Below are 20204 nucleotides of genomic sequence, written 5' to 3'. Positions count from 1 at the left end.
GATTGATTGTTCTGTTTAACTAAATACAGGAATGAAATAACCGAGCCCTTGCCAAAGCCCTTTTCTCACAGTTACAATCAAGAACACAATGTCCAACAGATGTACAGTACCAGTCAGAAGACATCACAACTATGAAATACCATATAGGCGGGGTGGTATACAGAATATGGTCTTTTACCAAATAGGGCCAAATCTATATTATGGCAAGAACAGCTAATTACTTTAAGACATGAAGGTCAGTCAATACGGAACATTTCAAGAACTTTGGAAAGTTTATTCAAAATGCAGTCGCAAAAACCATCAAGCACTATGATGAAACTGGCTCTCATGAGGACCGCCACAGGGAAGGAAGACCCAGAGTTACCTCTGCTGCAGAGGATAAATTCATTAGAGTTAATTGCACCTCAGATTGCAGCCCAAATAAATGCTTCAGAGTTCAAGTAACAGACACATCTCAACAACTGTTCTGAGGACACAGCGTGAATCAGGCCTTCATGGTCAAATTGCAACAAAGAAACCACTACTAAAGGACACCATTAAGAAGAAGAGACTTGCTTGGGCCAAGAAAGACGAGTAATGGACTTTAAACCCATGGAAATCTGTCCTTTGGTCAGACGAGTCCAAATTTGAGATTTTTGGTTCCAACCGCCATTTCTTTGTGAGATGCTGGATAGGTGAACGGATGATCTCTGCATGTGTGGTTCCCAGCGTGAAGCATGGAGGTGGTGGTGTAATGGTGCTTTGCTGGTAACAGTCTGATTTGTTTAGAATACAAGATACAATTAACCATCATGGCTACCACAGCATTCTGCAGCGATACGCCATCCCATCTGGTTTGCGCTTAGTGGGACTATCATTTGTTTTTCAACAGGACAATAATCCAACACACCTCCAGGCGGTGTAAGGGCTATTTGTCCAAGGAGAGTGATGGAGTGCTGCATCAGATGACCTGGCCTCCACAATCACCTGAACTCAACCCAATGAAGATGGTTTGGGATGAGTTGGACCGCAGAGTGAAGGAAAAGCAGCAAACAAGTGCTCAGCATATGTGGGAACTCCTTCAAGACTGTTGGAAAAGCATTCCAGGTGAAACTGGTTGAGAGAACGCCAAGAGTGTGCAAAGCTGTCAAGGCAAAGGAATAATCTAAAATATATTTTGATTTGTTTAACACTTTTGTGGTTACTACAATCCATATGTGTTATTTCATAGTTTGCCTTCAATATCATTCTTCAATGTAGAAAATAGTAAAAATGAAAAAAAAAAATTGAATGAGTAGGTGTCCAAACTCTTGACTGGTACTGTGCATGGTCCTTCAGCACACTGATCTCCACTCCACATTTGAGTACCTGATATTTAAATTCCTTTCTGTGTAGGAGTATGTTAAAACACACAGCCCAGAACAATAACAGAATATTTGAATGGTTATCTGTAAAAACCCAAATAGTCTACCAAATTGTATTTGAGTTTTTTTTCAGGTCTGACACACACACACACACACACACACACGCCTCTAAGGACTCGTTCTGTCCTGCTCCAGCTGTGCGTATCATCCAATTCCCATTGGCTATTCACAGTACCATTTGGATCAGACAAGGAAAACCACGACAACATCCGATAACAGAGTACACCAAAACACACACACGTGCCATTGCACAGCAACCATTTGTAAAAGAAAAAAACAGCCTTTCCACTACACTCGGTCCCCTGCCGTGTCCCCTGCCGTGCCCCCTGCCGTGTCCCCTGCCGTGCCCCCTGCCGTGCCCCCTGCCGTGCCCCCTGCCGTGCCCCCTGCCGTGCCCCCTGCCGTGCCCCCTGCCGTGCCCCCTGCCGTGCCCCCTGCCGTGCCCCCTGCCGTGCCCCCTGCCGTGTCCCCTGCCGTGCCCCCTGCCGTGCCCCCTGCCGTGCCCCCTGCCGTGTCCCCTGCCGTGTCCCCGGTGTAATAGAAGAACCAGGTTGGTGTGGAAATGTCAGCTGTTGCCCGAGTTAACCGTTGAATAACAGACACTAAAACGAATGGATCTTATGAAACTCTTTAATAAAATGAGGAATTCCTACTCCTTTCATCATCTTTATATTTTCTTTCAACAGGTATGAAAAAGAGAAGGATTGAAAAGGTAGGGAGGAGAGGGTAAAGGTAGGAGTGTAAAGGTAGGAGTGTAAAGGTAGGAGTGTAAAGGTAGGAGTGTAAAGGTAGGGGGGAGGAGTGTAAAGGTAGGGGGGAGGAGTGTAAAGGTAGGGGGGAGGAGTGTAAAGGTAGGGGGGAGGAGTGTAAAGGTAGGGGGGAGAGTGTAAAGGTAGGGGGGAGAGTGTAAAGGTAGGAGGTGTCCTGAGGGTTGTGATTGTAACCATTAGACCACCTCTGGTATAACGTGTCCTGAGGGTTGTGATTGTAACCATTAGAGCACCTCTGGTATAACGTGTCCTGAGGGTTGTGATTCTAACCATTAAACCACCACCTCTGGTATAACGTGTCCTGAGGGTTGTGATTCTAACCATTAAACCACCTCTGGTATAACGTGTCCTGAGGGTTGTGATTCTAACCATTAGACCACCTCTGGTATAACGTGTCCTGAGGGTTGTGATTCTAACCATTAGACCACTTCAGAGATGGTTTAATAATGACATAAGAGAAAGCAGAGGATGTAGGAAAGCCAGTACAGGGCCAAACATACTTAATGCACATCCCCTTTACACAATGCAGGTATGAACATACTGTATAAACAGATACTACAGCAATACACTGCCATATCGCTAGATAAGGGTAACCCTAGACTACAGCACTACACTACCATAGCAGGATAAGGGTAACCCTAGACTACAGCACTACCATAGCAGGATAAGGGTAACCCTAGACTACAGCACTACACTACCATTGCTAGATAAGGGTAACCCTAGACTACAGCACTACACTACCATAGCAGGATAAGGGTAACCCTAGACTACAGCACTACACTACCATAGCAGGATAAGGGTAACCCTAGACTACAGCACTACCATAGCAGGATAAGGGTAACCCTAGACTACAGCACTACCATAGCAGGATAAGGGTAACCCTAGACTACAGCACTACCATAGCAGGATAAGGGTAACCCTAGACTACAGCACTACCATAGCAGGATAAGGGTAACCCTAGACTACAGCACTACCATAGCAGGATAAGGGTAACCCTAGACTACAGCACTACCATAGCAGGATAAGGGTAACCCTAGACTACAGCACTACCATAGCAGGATAAGGGTAACCCTAGATAGGAACAGTATTGTACCACCTCAGGTAACCTCACACCATAGCATGTGTTGGATAAAAGAGAACATTTAGTCCCACTTGGTAACCCTACACCAGTAGACTAAAATGTGTACACACACACACACACTCGACAATCTGCTCTACACAGTACTCCACGTGAGCGTTCCTACATCATGTCAATACAAAGGGCACTGAGTCACACACCATCCGGTCTGCAACGCGTGTGTGTGTGTAAATACACCCTATCAATCCCAGCTAGCTACGGTGACATGCAACACCACATAAAATGTCAACAGCAAGTCTGAAGAGAGAGAGAGAGAGTGACTTGTTTGACATCCCCTTTAACAGGACACGAGGATCCCAGCGGAGAAGCTCCCTCCTCCTCTATGCGTTTCACCCCAAACAGAAGCCCTAGTCTTCCATGAGAAAAGAGTGTAATTGCAGCAGCCACAGTCTCAGACAGGATGCTGGCAGCCGGCGCCTGAGGGGGGAGAAGAGTGTACCAAGATATCCGCCACGGCGTGCCATGTGCAGCTTGCTGACAGCTCACAGAGCTTCTGTTCCTACTAATACGGCTTAACGCGTGAACAGCCATCTTGTCCCCTGACTGCCGTGGAAGGATGATCTTTTAAAAATCGCTTGCCGCTGTGGGAAAACTCAAATCAAGCGTGTCACTAACCCTGATCTGATGTGGGGGGGGTTCAATGAGTTTTGAGCCTGGAGTTTTTCCCATTAGAATAAGCAAGGGCACACAAATCGAGCTTTAAGGCGTTGTGTAGAATAGCCTTCCTATGGATAGAACCTGAAACCGATATCAGTGTTCATTATACACTTTATACAGTCCAGGTTTAGAAATCAACAGGAAAATACCAAGGATCTTGTTCTTTAGCTTTTTATAACCATCTTTAGGTCAAGTTATTTTAAGAAACATCTAAAGAAATTAAAGTGGGAGTGAAGACTGAGCCCTGAGGTCTCCCCCCCCCCCCCCTCATCTACCCCCACACTTCCTTTCAGTCTCAACCAATCCCTGCTTGCTGTGCGGAGGCTCTACCTGGTTGCTAGGCAGCCCGGCTGGATGACGGACAGGGTTTTCGTTTGAGCACGCTCAGTCTGCGTCACTGAGTCGGTCTTCGCATCGACAGGATTAATTAGCTGATTGAAGGTCAGACACACTGAATCAAGACGTGTTGTCGATCCACAGAGGATCTATCATGTCTGTCACGTATCGAGTCCTGGGTTGATGCATCGCCTCTAACATTATTTTGGTTTGGTCTGAACCAATTGTTGAAAAGCTACGGCACATATATAGGGGGAGCTTCTACACTAACGCAATGCTTTAAAATCAACATGTTCTGTTACATGGTTATACGCAGAACAGATGTTGATTGAATAAGTCTTTTTAGTCTTTAAAAATCAATCCTCTTTTAATGAGTTCACACACACGGGACCAATAAAAAGTGATTAAATCAACAAATCTATAAAACTTGTCTGCAGAACACAAGCCATAAATAGGCTTATGCTCATATTTTTTTATGCTCATGTTTTTTTTTATGCTCATATTGCCAATCCTGCCGATGTAAAAGCTTAATCATCCGAGATCTATTGAATGCATTATGCACACACACACACAGTTCCACTACCCATAAACCAAATAAGGCGAGAAACTGCGATGTGTCAAACTGCATTAATGACCAATAAAACTGTGTTGGCTGTTGGTTAAATCAGCTATTCAGAGTGAAACACTCAGAGAAAGGGATTTCCACTGATTGTTGACAGCACCACGTTCCTGTTAATTAAAAGTTGTCCAATAAGAAAACTATACTTTTACGAAACGCACAGCTTTGAAAACGTTTTGCTACGCTGTTTCCTAATTTTTTTTTACATTTATTTTACCTTTATTTAGGTAGGCTAGTTGAGAACAAGTTCTCATCTCTAATGAACAAGACCCAGGTTTAGTACTTCACTCAATTAACTTCCCTTATTGCAATACAATCAATCAAATGTATTTATAAAGCCCTTCTTACATCAGCTGATGTCACAAAGTGCTGTACAGAAACCCAGCCTAAAACCCCAAACAGCAAGCAATGCAGGTGTAGAAGCACGGTGGCTAGGAACAACTCCCTAGAAAGGCCAGAACCTAGGAAGCAATGCAGGTGTAGAAGCACGGTGGCTAGGAACAACTCCCTAGAAAGGCCAGAACCTAGGAAGCAATGCAGGTGTAGAAGCACGGTGGCTAGGAACAACTCCCTAGAAAGGCCAGAACCTAGGAAGCAATGCAGGTGTAGAAGCACGGTGGCTAGGAACAACTCCCTAGAAAGGCCAGAACCTAGGAAGCAATGCAGGTGTAGAAGCACGGTGGCTAGGAACAACTCCCTAGAAAGGCCAGAACCTAGGAAGCAATGCAGGTGTAGAAGCACGGTGGCTAGGAACAACTCCCTAGAAAGGCCAGAACCTAGGAAGCAATGCAGGTGTAGAAACAGGTGTAGAAGCAGGTGTAGAAACAGCACCAACACCATTCCTTTCTCCTAACAGATCTGTCATTGCTGTTTCCATGTTGCCCGTGACCCTCATTAGTCGTGCAAGTCATTGATTGAACTAGGGCTTGTGATATGGGCTAAATATATATGTTTCACAGTAAGGTGGTATTTAATAACAGCCTTTTTACATTGATGAGTGTTACAATTTGACAATTTTAGTCTAGTTTTAGGTCAGTCGTTTTAGTCACAGTTCATTTGGCTCCGTTCATTGTTAAAAAAGAGAGACCCAAAACAGATCTTCGTTCAAAAAAATATATATTGCTAATATCTAATGTCAAGCCTAAAAATACGATACCTTACCTCAGATGGTGAAATATGCGATTCAAATTACGTGACCACATAATTAGATTTGCTTGGACCAGAATTATATGCTCTCCCCACTATTCTCTGTTTCTGCAGTGAGGATTCACCATCTTCACAGAATGAATTTGTAACTTTCCTGCAGATAAATCATTGAGCGAGCCAAATTAAATGGCTCCCAGCGAGCCATCATCATTCACTGTCTTCAAACAGATAGACACACACACACACATATGGGACAGTGTCTAGTTTCTTTTGTGCCCTGATGGCATTTTGTGTTGCTCACTGAAACCTGATTAGCGAGCCGCAGGGCTCTTACAGATAGACAATAAATGGGTCGTTCCACCTCAAGAAGATTTAACACCCACCAACTCAGATTGTTCTGAAATCGTTTCTGTAGTTAGAAACAGATAAGAATAGCATTCCTGCAACATCATTTGATTGAAATATAAATTCGGATGTCTGAGAAAATAAGCTAATTGATTCCACCCAAATTAGCCATTTAAAATTCATATAATAAATACAGTACATGAAATCTTGTTTGGACCCAAAACAATTCTAAAAATCAATGAGTTAGACATGAAGATTCCAAAGAAATGGTCAAAAACCCACCCATTGACCCACCACACCAATCCCAACAACGAGTATCAGTTCTTTGTTTGACAAGTAGTGTGGAGTTGCGGCTTGGAGTATTGTTTCTTCATCCTATGTAATGCATTCTCCGTAAAATTTGGTGATTTTATTTTACGCCAGTTCAAAAGAAAATTTCTAATTGAAGTTGTTAGGTTTATGTCCCATACTACAACCTGATATTACCATGTTCTGATCACTAAATTGTGCTGTTCCTGCTATTAGGTGGTAAAGTATGGCCTTATTTATATTACAGCATATTGGATGACTGTCATTCATATTCCATTCACCCAGTTCATTATGGGCTATTGTGTGACCAATTTTTTAAATCTAAATTCAAGAAACGTTAAAAATTCTGTACATTGTGGAAAGTCAAAGGGTTAAATAGTTTGTGAAGGCACTGTACTTAACAGTGACAGGCCATCACCCCAGAGTGGGAAACCACAAGTACTGTTGCTACAGTATCCTTTATGAGTCACGTAAGTGCACATATTTTTATAGCAAAAAGCTATACCATATCGGAGCCACGTTTTACATATTGGAATTCACACACATATATTGCACCTTTTGTTTTAGTGTTGAGTAATGGTGTTCTCATTTAAGACAATCCAAAGTGTTGTTATTCCTGATAGTGACCTCACCAGGCATTACATGACTAATGATCATGGAGTCCAGTGGCGGTTGGTGGCGTTTAAGATGAGGGAGGACTATATCTTTATTATATTAATATATTTATTATTATTTCTATTACAGCGTATTGGACGTCTGTCATTCATATTCTATTCACCCAGTTCAATGTAACAGTGATAGGTTTAGGTTACTGTCATTCATATTCACCCAGTTCAATGTAACAGTGATAGGTTTAGGTTACTGTCATTCATATTCACCCAGTTCAATGTAACAGTGACAGGTTTAGGTTACTGTCATTCATATTCACCCAGTTCAATGTAACAGGTTTAGGTTACTGTCATTCATATTCCATTCACCCAGTTCAATGTAACAGTGATAGGTTTAGGTTACTGTCATTCATATTCCATTCACCCAGTTCAATGTAACAGTGATAGGTTTAGGCTACTACATGATACTCTACTGTTCCCCTGTACCCATCATGAAGTTGTTACAACCTGGCCTATGAATGAAAGTTCACAACGTAGGTGCACACAGGTAGAGAGGAATTTAAGCAATCAAGATGACTGAGTGACACATTCAATACCGCCTTGCACTCTTCCCCACATCTAGCTGATCTACTGTAGGTTGTAATCGTTAGTCTAACATTAGCAAACGAGAGTTTCTATTGGACAAATTCAGATATGTTTATGCCCATTTCGTACCGTTTGCTTCCGTTTAAGAAAATTTCAACAGAATTGGCGGTATGAATACACCCCTGAACACAGATCACGTTGCTCGTAATACACTGCTCAAAAAAATAAAGGGAACACTTAAACAACACAATGTGTGTGATTGACTTGGAGTTACATTGTGTTGTTTAAGTGTTCCCTTTATTTTTTTGAGCAGTGTATATAAAACACACACACTGCATTCAGAAAGTATTCAGACCCCTTGACTTTCAACATAGTTACTTTACAGCCATAAACTAAAATGGATTCAATAGTTTATTTGCCCACTCAATCTATACACAAAATCCCATATCAAAACAAAAACTGTTTAAGATGTTTGTTAATGTTAAAAACAATGAAATATCAAATTTACTTAAGTATTCAGACCCTTTACTCCGTACTTTGTTGAAGCACCTTTGGCAGCGATTACAGGCTTGAGTGGTTTGGGTATGACGCTACAAGCTTGTATTTGGGGAATTTCTCCCATTCTTCGCTGCAGATCCTCTCAAGTTCTGTCAGGTTGGATGGGGAGCATCGCTGCACAGCTATTTTCAGGTCTCTCCAGAGATGTTCGATCGGGTTCAAGTCCGGGCTCTGGCTGGGCCACTCAAGGACATTCAGAGTCTTGTCCCGAAGACACTCCTGCTTTGTCTTGGCTGTGCGCTTAGGGTCGTTGTCCTGTTGGAAGGTGAACCTTCACCCCAGTCTGAGGTCCTGAGCAGGTTTTCATCAAGGAGCTCTCTGTACTTTGCTCTGTTCATCTTTCCCTCGATCCTGACTAGTTTTGCTCTACATGCATTGTCAACTGTGGGACCTTATATAGACAGGTGTGTTCCTTTCCAAATCATGTCCAATCAATTTAATTTACCACAGGTGGACTCCAATCAAGTTGTAGAAACATCTCAAGGATGATCAATGGAAACAGGATGCACCTGAGCAGTTGAGTCTCATAGCAAAGGGTCTGAATACTTTTGTAAATAAAGTATTTATTTTTTTAATACACACATTTGCAAAGAAAACATAAGTTTGTAGAATTTTTCTTTGTCATTATGGGGTATTGTGTGTAGATGAGGAAATTATTTGTCCATTTTAGAATAAGGCTGTAACGTAATAAAATGTCAGGTGATCTGAATACACTGTACATTCATACATTCCCTTCATCTACGCGTGAGAGACGGACACACACAAGAGTTTGGGGTTCACATAGAAATTTCCTGGGTTTTGAAAGAAAAGCAAAAAAAATTTGGTCCATGATAATAACTTCACATTTATCAGAAATACAGTGTCGACATTGTTAATGTTGTAAATGACCATTGTATCTGGAAATTGCTTTATTTTTTAAAATGGAATATCTACATAGACGTGCAGAGGCCCATTATCAGCAAACATCACTCCTGTGTTCCAATGACAAGTTGTGTTAGCCTTTTAAAATGATAAACTTGGATTAGCTAACACAACGTGTCATTGAGTGATGGTTGCTGATAATGGGCCTCTGTACGCCTATATAAATATTCCATTTTTTAAAAAGCAATTTCCAGCTACAATAGTCATTTACAACATTAACAATGTCTACACTGTATTTCTGATAAATTCGATGTGATCTTAAAATGGACAAAAAAAAGAAAGATTTTCTTTCAAAACAAGGACATTTCTAAGTGACCCCAAACGTGTGTATAGATATATATATAAAAATATATATAATATAAAATATATATACACATACATACACACACACACAAAGGGGAGACCAATTCCATATTAATGCCCATGATTTTTGAATGAGATGCTCAACGGGCATCCACATACTAGTCAGTTGTACAGGGAAAGGGGGGGGATACCTAGTCAGTTGTATGGGGGGATACCTAGTCAGTTGTACAGGGAAAGGGGGGAATACCTAGTGAGTTGTACAGGGAAAGGGGGATACCTAGTGAGTTGTACAGGGAAAGGGGGGGGGGATACCTAGTCAGTTGTACAGGGAAAGGGGGGGGGGGGATACCTAGTCAGTTGTACAGGGAAAGGGGGGGGGGGATACCTAGTCAGTTGTACAGGGAAAGGGGGGGGGGATACCTAGTCAGTTGTACAGGGAAAGGGGGGGGGATACCTAGTCAGTTGTACAGGGAAAGGGGGGGGGGGATACCTAGTCAGTTGTACAGGGAAAGGGGGGGGGGATACCTAGTCAGTTGTACAGGGAAAGGGGGGGGGATACCTAGTCAGTTGTACAGGGAAAGGGGGGGGATACCTAGTCAGTTGTATAGGGAAAGGGGGATACCTAGTCAGTTGTACAGGGAAAGGGGGGATACCTAGTCAGTTGTACAACTGAATGCCTTCAACTGATCAGGCTATACAAGCTGGCTTCACAGTTTCCCTGCCAAATAGGCAACAAGGAAACTCAACGTATCTTGACGTCGAGTGCGCGTCGGTGGGGGGGGGGTGTAGTTCCTTCCACAAACAGTTCCTCTACAAAAAGACACGTGAGCCTGTAAGAGCCCTGCAGCTCGCTAATCAGGTTTCTGTGTGCAACACAAAATGCCATCAGGGCACAGGTGAGTTTACACAGCAACAACGACCTAAACACACTCTCCCGTGAGTGTGTGTGTGTGTGTGTGTGTGTGTGTGTGTGTGTGTGTGTGTGTGTGTGTGTGTGTGTTTGACATCAGCGAATGATAAACTGGTCTCAAATCAGGGAAAACCCTGACGACTCAAACTAAATTCTTTCCTCTGCGCTGTCATTCGCTACATACTTCAGACAGACTGACATCGTTGAAGTTGTTTGTGGTGACGAAGGGCGTTGTACAAATCAGTCATCAGCAATTAGATTGATTGGTTGGAGACAATGATGAATTTTCACCCCCCAGTGTGTTCTGGCTCAACCCCTCTGGCCCAACCCCTCTGGCCCAACCCCTCTGGCCCAACCCCTCTGGCCCAACCCCTCTGGCCCAACCCCTCTGGCCCAACCCCTCTGGCCCAACCCCTCTGGCCTAACCCATCAGTTTCTGGAACAAACCAGACGGGCACCGAATGCGTTGTCATTCGGTGAAGGGTCGGGGAGGTACTCGGAGAAGAAACTAAAATATCCGTGGCCACTGCGTAGCGTTTGGCCGGAGCAAGGAGTCTGAGTAGCCAGGCAAGGAAAAAGTTACAGGTGGGGAACACACACACACACACACACACACACGATAATCAATGCTGAAACACAGGCGAGTAATGCCATGTGTCCTTATCCAGTCAGAAAAGAGGTATGCTGGAACATTTGATTAGTTTGAGATGAGCAGCAGCCAGAGGTTGTCCTTTACAGATAGTAGCATCGTCACCATCAAAAGGGTATCGAGAATTGTCGTTTTCCTTGGAAAATAGAACTTAATAAGCAGAGAAGACAGAAAGCTATACCGAGGAGGTGTTTTAGCTCAATATTAACAAATATTATTTAGGGAGGAATTCCAGTACTAAAGCTGCAACATGTAACTTTTTTGGGTGCGACCCCGACCCAACTCACATAGAAACGTGTGATATCTGTCACTCTCATTGAAATCAAGTCTAAGAAGAGGTAGATCTGTTCTATGGGAGTTATAGATCTGTCACTCATTGAAAGCCAGTCTAAGAAGAGGTAGGTCTGTTCTATGTGTGATATTTCTATGCTTCCTGTTCTTACGTTTCTTTTTTTTTTTTGCGTCTTTTACTTTCGGTTTTCTACACCCAGCTTCAAAACAAACTGAAAGTACAATATTTTTTGTTAAGGAAAATACAGTATTTCACACAGCTGTTTAGATGGTACAATGATTTTCTAAACTATACTTGCTTTTTTTTTTGTCACAAACTCAAATTAGCAACCAGGAAATGGAGTGATTTTTTTTGTTTGTTTCTTTGCATAGTGCCTCTTTAAGAAGGTTATGGGTGAAAGAGGTGGGGCTGACATTCATGATTTATGATTTATTTGAATAGAGATAGATAAAAAGCACATTGACTGAACTATCATCCAATGAGTTGCATCACAATGTAGGTGTGGTTTGTGTTGATAACCAACTCGTCTCCTAGATGTCAGGATCGAACCATCTTGATCTCTACACACACACTGCATTTCAACAAGGGCTCTACGCTCTAGGAGAACCATAAAAAAAAATATATAAAATGTAGAATCCTTCATTTTTCTCGGTGTTATTAAAAGTCCAGGTGGCACAGCAACACATCTAAGCGCATATGTGAGTAAAATGGCCTGCGCTGTAGAGCCCTGATTTTACCTACTTAGTGTCAATCTGATGGCGTCTGTGGTTAGCAGGGTTGTCTCCGCTGCTTTTTAAAGCCGAAGCATGTCCCAGCAGGTGGTCCGGTTGTTCGCACATACATTAGCATCTGCATTCGTCTAGTCACTCAAGCAGAAACCTTTTAAAATATATTCAGAATGAGTTACTTTGAAACAATAACAGGTTATATAATAGGAGGAGTAACCTATTGCTCGTCTCAAAAAGACACTTTTTTTTTAAGGCAGAATGAACAATGTGTCGATAACGTCCATGAATGTAGTTTCTAGCTGACATATTTACCTGAAGTTGTCTTGAATAAATAACAATTGGACGTCCTGTAGGTTAAAGCAACGGGATGAACACGTCACCAACATGTAACACGGTTTTTACACTACACTCGCAGAAATCAATAAAACACTGAGGAGGAAAAAAAGCCCTGCTATTATGATTGAGTTGGTCAGTCAGGACTTTTACACAAAAAACATAAAGTAGGCACTTTGGCAGACATTAGTGACGACTTATGTCTACAAGGCTGTGTTTGTACTTGTCCGTCGGTACATTGCTTGGCAGTTTAGCAGTTGGCTTTCACATCAGGATTGAGTCATCAGGCATCAGATAAACACCTTACGCCTGCATACCAGGGGAGAGCGTGTGTCACGGGGGGGGGGGGGGCAGGATGCCAACTCTGCCTCATGGCCTGACTGTGGTTGTAAGTCCAGCCTGTGTGTGAGATTCCACCACTACACTAGTGGCCAGCGTGTGCATAGGGGGAAGGGTCATGTTCAAACAGGAGAACAACAGACGGAATCAAAAGTATTTATAAAAGCCCTTCTTGCATCAGCTGATATCTCAAAGTGCTGTACAGAAACCCAGCCTAAAACCCCAAACAGCCAGCAATGCAGGTGTAGAAGCACGGTGGCTAGGAAAAACTCCCTAGACAGGACAGAACCTAGGAAGAAACCTAGAGAGGAACCAGGCTATGAGGGGGAGGCTACCTGGACTTATTGGATTGTGATAAATATTAAATATTTGACAATTAACACTAGAACTGCTGGGCCTCGAGCGACCCCCCCCCGTCAAACTACCACAACATTCTAAACAGTGTAATTAATACATTTCATATATGCTAAAATCGCAAAAAGAATAATTTGGTTTTGTTTATGAAAGTCTTGGGTAACAGAATTTGATTATTGAAAATAACAATAGCATTTATTACTTTATGTTACTGCAGGCTATATGTAAACATTTTTTTTAAATCACAAATTAAAATGTTCAATCATTATTTGTTGAGTGCTTTGTTGTTACAACTCTGAAACAGACATGTGTTCGAACACGGTAACAGCTTTCTATTGATGGATTCTATTAAAATGTAACGTGTTTCAAGTTAAACTGTAGTTCGTTTGTATCCTGTTTAGTGAATGATTACTGTCAGTATTAATGGACTTAAGGTCTTGAAACTGTGTGGATGCTCATTTATAAACCATAACCTAATCAGAGAAGAGGGAGAGTGGAGGAGGAGGAGGGAGAGGGCAAGTGGAGGAGGAGGGAGAGGGAGAGTGGAGGGAGAGAGAGGGAGTGGAGGAGGCGATGGTGGCCTTCAACGCCCTGTTGATGAACACCACTGAGGGATTTGGGTGAGCAGTACCACTGAGGGGGCGTCCACACCAAGGACGATAACGATAAGATCATTCGAATTCAAGTGAACAGGAGCGTTCACACGACAAATGATAACTACCAAGAGAGTGGATAAGGAGCGCTATCGTTTGGATCACCTTAAAAAGCCATTTTATTCCCATCCCTCCCGCGATAAAAAAAAAAAAAAAAAAGTTCACAACCGATCAAAAACTGCATTCCATTGAAACATTCTTGGTTCTAGATGCGCAAGGCTGCTTGGAGAGGAGAGGCAGAACACACAGTAAGCTGAATAACTGGGCGACCACATTGGTGACCAAATTGGTCTAATTACAAGACGATTTGGACACATCAGTATGATAAAGGAAATATTTTTTTCTAAATGGTAACCTAATATTTAACTAATAAATAAATGGGTTCTATTAGCTTCTAACACATCCCACATCTCCTCTTTACACACCTGACCTCTCCACTGCCCAACAGCTACAGCCATTCCACCGTTGGATTCCCAGGAAAATAAATAAATAAAACTACAATAGCAAATGGAACATGAATTCAAAAAACAGGAGCATTTGAGCGATCATTCAAATTAGCCTACATCAGCGCAGGTTACAGCCGTGTAAAACAATGAACCGGTGTACTCACTTGAAAAGAGAGATGAGCACAGTGAGAAAAAAATATCCAAACCCCGAATTGAGAAAACTATGAGGAAACATTGTTTTTTTTAACTATGACAAAATGAACACACCCCAAAAAAGTGTCTGTGTTAGCATCTCGGTAACAGGCCTACCGCGTGCAGGATGTATCGATCAGTTGATTTGACATGCCGTAGAACTATAAAACACCTTCCTGTATAGCGTGGCAGCTCTCTAACATTTTATATAGTTATGTAAAAATACATCATAATAATTATGGCCCCTGAGCACTGTTTGACACTAGTCTCCAACATCTATCTGTAGTTGAAAAAGGATTAATTCCTGAAAGAACCAGGGCAAGAAAGAGAAGAGATGTAATTGAACCTGGCACCAGTGGAGGTGGACCATGATGATGTGCTGTTCAGTAGCTCCCCTGATCCTACAGCATTAAAAACATTAAAAACACAGGATGTGACGCACGCAACACACACAGGAGGAAACTAGTCATTATTATTGTGTGCGCCTGCCTGCCTGCCCGCCCACCCGCCCGGAGGGGTGTGTTTTGATGCACAGAAGGAATGGAGCTCATTATCCTCAATTGCTCCGGAAACACTCCAGGAAACAACACTTTCAGGCAGAAAAAACATGATTATTTTTCGCATCACAAAACACCGGAACCAAGATGAATGGGACACGGTGTGCTTTCAACATGACAACAAGAAAAAGCCCATTAACCTGTAGAAGTGGAGTTTCCATCCTACTCCCCCCACTAGGGGTCCCACTCTCCCCACTAGGGGTCCCACTAGGGGTCCTAATCCCCCCCACTAGGGGTCCTAATCCCCCCCACTAGGGGTCCTAATCCCCCCCACTAGGGGTCCTAATCCCCCCCACTAGGGGTCCCACTAGGGGTCCTAATCCCCCCCACTAGGAGTCCTAATCCCCCCCACTAGGGGTCCCACTAGGGGTCCTACTCTTCCCACTAGGGGTCCTACTCTCCCCACTAGGGGTCCTACTCTCCCCACTAGGGGTCCTACTCCCCCCCACTAGGGGTCCCAATCCCCCCCACTAGGGGTCCCACTAGGGGTCCTAATGCCCCCCACTAGGGGTCCTAATGCCCCCCACTAGGGGTCCTAATGCCCCCCACTAGGGGTCCCACTAGGGGTCCTAATCCCCCAATAGGGGTCCCACTAGGGGTCCTAATCCCCCCAATAGGGGTCCTAATCCCCCCAATAGGGGTCCCACTAGGGGTCCCACTCTCCCCACCACTAGGGGTCCCACTCTCCCCCCCACTAGGGGTCCTACTACAACTAGATCAAGGGGTCCTATGAAATAAATCACTAGTTCTATGATAAACTTAACTGAATTAACAAACCATTTTTGGGGGATTGGGGGGGTCTGACCACAGACTGTTGAACGGACCATTAAAAATGGTCCGTTCAACAGTCTGTGGTCAGACCCATCAATGTCTCTCTGGTGGAGTGACACACAGGAAAAGGGAAATTACAACAGTAGAAAACAGTTACGTTGTGATACGTTTGCAAACTTCCCGGTGTGTCAATGTCTTAATGTGTAAGAAAAGAGAGATACCCGACAAGCCATCTGCCTTCCTGTGAGTAATAACACACAGTAACATGTCGATCAACATGCCATTATGGTTCAACAAGCCATCCTACCTGTCTGTAATAACACAGTAACATGTCGATCAACATGCCATTATGGTTCAACAAGCCATCCTACCTGTCTGTAATAACACACAGTAACAGGTCGATCAACATGCCATTATGGTTCAACAAGCCATCCTACCTGTCTGTAATAACACACAGTAACATGTCGATCAACATGCCATTATGGTTCAACAAGCCATCCTACCTGTCTGTAATAACACACAGTAACAGGTCGATCAACATGCCATTATGGTTCAACAAGCTGGTCCTCAGACGTAGGATCCAAGGCAGTCTAGTGTCTGACGTACAGTAGTGCCCTAGTGACAGAGACCTGAAAGAGGGCTTTTTTAATCCGCTCCCCCCACTCCCCTAATCCGCTCCCCCAACAGCGAGTCAGCCTCAAGGCCCACCAGAACTGGCCAATGCTTATTTCAATGAGCTTGAAAATAACATAAATGATTGGCTAGAGTAGAATCAAAGAGTGACTTACTGACTGACTGTACTGGCTAGAGTAGAATCAAAGAGTGACTTACTGACTGACTGTACTGGCTAGAGTAGAATCAAAGAGTGACTTACTGACTGACTGTACTGGCTAGAGTAGAATCAAAGAGTGACTTACTGACTGACTGTACTGGCTAGAGTAGAATCAAAGAGAGACTTACTGACTGACTGTACTGGCTAGAGTAGAATCAAAGAGTGACTTACTGACTGACTGTACTGGTTAGAGCAGAATCAAAAGAGTGACTTACTGACTGTACTGGCTGGAGTAGAATCAAAGAGTGACTGACTGTACTGACTAGAGTAGAATCAAAGAGTGACTTACTGACTGACTGTACTGGCTAGAGTAGAATCAAACGAGTGACTGACTGTACTGACTAGAGTAGAATCAAACGAGTGACTGACTGTACTGACTAGAGTAGAATCAAAGAGTGACTTACTGACTGTACTGGCTAGAGTAGAATCAAAGAGTGACTTACTGACTGACTGTACTGGCTAGAGTAGAATCAAAGAGTGACTTACTGACTGTACTGGCTAGAGTAGAATCAAAGAGTGACTTACTGACTGACTGTACTGGCTAGAGTAGAATCAAAGAGTGACTTACTGACTGACTGTACTGGCTAGAGTAGAATCAAAGAGAGACTTACTGACTGACTGTACTGGCTAGAGTAGAATCAAAGAGTGACTGACTGTACTGGCTAGAGTAGAATCAGAGTGACTGACTGTACTGGCTAGAGTAGAATCAAAGAGTGACTGACTGACTGTACTGGCTAGAGTAGAATCAAAGAGTGACTGACTGACTGTACTGGCTAGAGTAGAATCAAAGAGTGACTGACTGACTGTACTGGCTAGAGTAGAATCAAAGAGTGACTTACTGACTGACTGTACTGGCTAGAGTAGAATCAAAGAGTGACTTACTGACTGACTGTACTGGCTAGAGTAGAATCAAAGAGAGACTTACTGACTGACTGTACTGGCTAGAGTAGAATCAAAGAGTGACTGACTGACTGTACTGGCTAGAGTAGAATCAAAGAGTGACTGACTGACTGTACTGGCTAGAGTAGAATCAAAGAGTGACTTACTGACTGACTGTACTGGTTAGAGCAGAATCAAAAGAGTGACTTACTGACTGTACTGGCTGGAGTAGAATCAAAGAGTGACTTACTGACTGACTGTACTGGCTAGAGTAGAATCAAACGAGTGACTGACTGTACTGGCTAGAGTAGAATCAAAAGAGTGACTGACTGTACTGGCTAGAGTAGAATCAAAAGAGTGACTTACTGATAGAAATGTATGGAAGTTCCAGCCACTGAATCTCAACTATTGATACCACACAGTACAGGATACTGAGGCAAGAGTAGAAATATATATATATATATATATATATATATATATATATATATATATATATATATATATATATATATATATATATATATATATATATATATATATATATATATATATATATATATATATATATATATATATATATATATATATATATACACGTGTGAGAGAGTGAGAGGAGACTTACTCAAATATAGGAATCTGGAGGGTCTGGGAGTGGGGTCCACACCTAGCTCCTAACCCAGAATGCAATGCCCTTCTCCGGACAGATATCCTGCCGTGATGGCACCCTGCAGAACTCACCTGTGGTGGAGAAAGAGAGTGTCAGTATAGTTTGTTTATATATAGTATAGTCTTCAGTGTGTGTACAAATCACTGTCTGACAGGAAGACCTGAAGTAACTAAAAATGCTCCATTTTCAAAAAGTAAACACATGTGACTGACAGCTTCTGGAATGTCATGTAACTAAAAAGTCCAGCTCTGCAAATTGTTACCTCTCCTTCTTGTTGTGATGCGACATTGGTTTTAGTGGCCATGTGAATGACAAGACAAGCATTCATGAAGCGCTATGTAAACATGTTGTGTTTGACTAGATGGAAATCATTTCCAACAGGAATCAATCTTCAATCTAAAAAAATATATATATATATATATTTTTTTTTTTAAGGTTTCATTCCTCACATCCACAAGTGAAATAAAACCCAACAGCTGGGAATGTGTTGGAGAAAAATAAACCAAGGCTAAGAACAGCCATCGCAGCATGACAGAATAAACCTGAGAGATTAGTGACAACAAAGCCTGACATTTCAGCCAGTCACACAGAGTGTGCTCGTGTGCCACTGACATTTCTGGCCGCTTTCAGCTTAGACCAGGAATATTGTGACAGGAATTGCCCTGCCCACTCAATGTTGTGTCTGTACACTTAAACTCTGCACTCTCTCATACTGTAGCTCTCTGTCCCTAACCCTGTCCCAATTTGTAAGTCGCTCTGGATAAGAGCGTCTGCTAAATGACTTAAATGTAAATGTCCCTGTCCGCCTGCAGCACCAGAAACTCAACGGTTTTTCGGTCACTGCTTCACCTATGTTACAGTGTGTGTGTGTGTGTGTGTGTGTGTGTGTGTGTGTGGTGGTCTTACAGCAATGTAAAAAAGATAATGTCAAAAAGCAGACAGGACTTGTCCAGTCACGGTAATACCAAGACACAGTTTGGCTCTTACCCATTGGACGTCAATGGAGACATCTGGGTTGTGAGCGCACACACACACACACACACACACAACCCACCCAGGTTGCTTATCCCTGGTTGACCTGCTGACAACAGAAACTAAAGAAATTAAGGAAGGAAAAACAGCTCTCTTCCCCCCCCCCATTTTTCCTCTCTCCTAGGCTCTTAAAGGCCCCAAATCCTGTTTTTTTCCCCTGTGTTATCATATTGTACAACAGCTGACGAAACTAACACTGTAAAAGTTTTTTTTTTCTTTTTCTTTTAAATCAGTGTTATTTCCTGATTATATTTTCCAACCAGCAACTAACACAATTAAAACATTTTTTAAAATTGTCACATGCGTCGAATACAACAGGTGTAGGCTTTACCGTGAAATGCTTGCTGACGAGCCGTTAACCAACGATGGAGTTAAAAATAGTAACACAAGATGAATTCAATACACAAGAATGGAGCTACACACACACAGGAAGTACCAGATCAATGTGAAGCTACATACAGGAAGTACCAGATGTGCAGATGTACGAGGTATTTGAGGGATGGACATGAAGAGTAAAGAAACTAGGTATCAGGATAATAAATAATACGAGTAAAATAAAGAATGTAGAATGTAGCATATGAAGAGTAAAATTGTGTGTGCGTCGGTATGCGTGTGTGTGCGTAGCGTATGTGAATGTATGAGGGTTTTGTGTGGTAGTGTCAATGTAGCGGTGGAAAATAAGTATTTGGTCAATAACAAAAGTTTCTCAATACTTTGTTATATACCCTTTGTTGGCAATGACAGAGGTCAAACGTTTTCTGTAAGTCTTCACAAGGTTTTCACACACTGTTGCTGGTATTTTGGCCCATTCCTCCATGCAGATCTCCTCTAGAGCAGTGATGTTTTGGGGCTGTTGCTGGGCAACACGGACT

The 20204-nt window shown here is 42.7% G+C and overlaps 1 protein-coding gene across 3 annotated transcripts in view; it reads right to left on the bottom strand.

Moving 5' to 3' along the window:
• The window catches only part of LOC139584211 (tumor protein p53-inducible protein 11-like), a 98314-nt gene that overhangs the window by 55893 nt on the left and 22217 nt on the right, over positions 1-20204 (bottom strand). For all 3 annotated transcript variants that reach the window (XR_011676736.1, XM_071415795.1, XM_071415796.1), the window contains exon 2: positions 18256-18371. The gene's annotated coding sequence lies outside the window, so the exon portion shown is untranslated. The remainder of the gene's footprint in view (positions 1-18255; positions 18372-20204) is intronic.

The sequence above is a fragment of the Salvelinus alpinus genome, chromosome 9 (genome assembly GCF_045679555.1).
Source record: "Salvelinus alpinus chromosome 9, SLU_Salpinus.1, whole genome shotgun sequence".
Lineage (NCBI taxonomy): Eukaryota > Metazoa > Chordata > Actinopteri > Salmoniformes > Salmonidae > Salvelinus > Salvelinus alpinus.
This window is presented reverse-complemented; position numbering and strand designations above follow the sequence as displayed.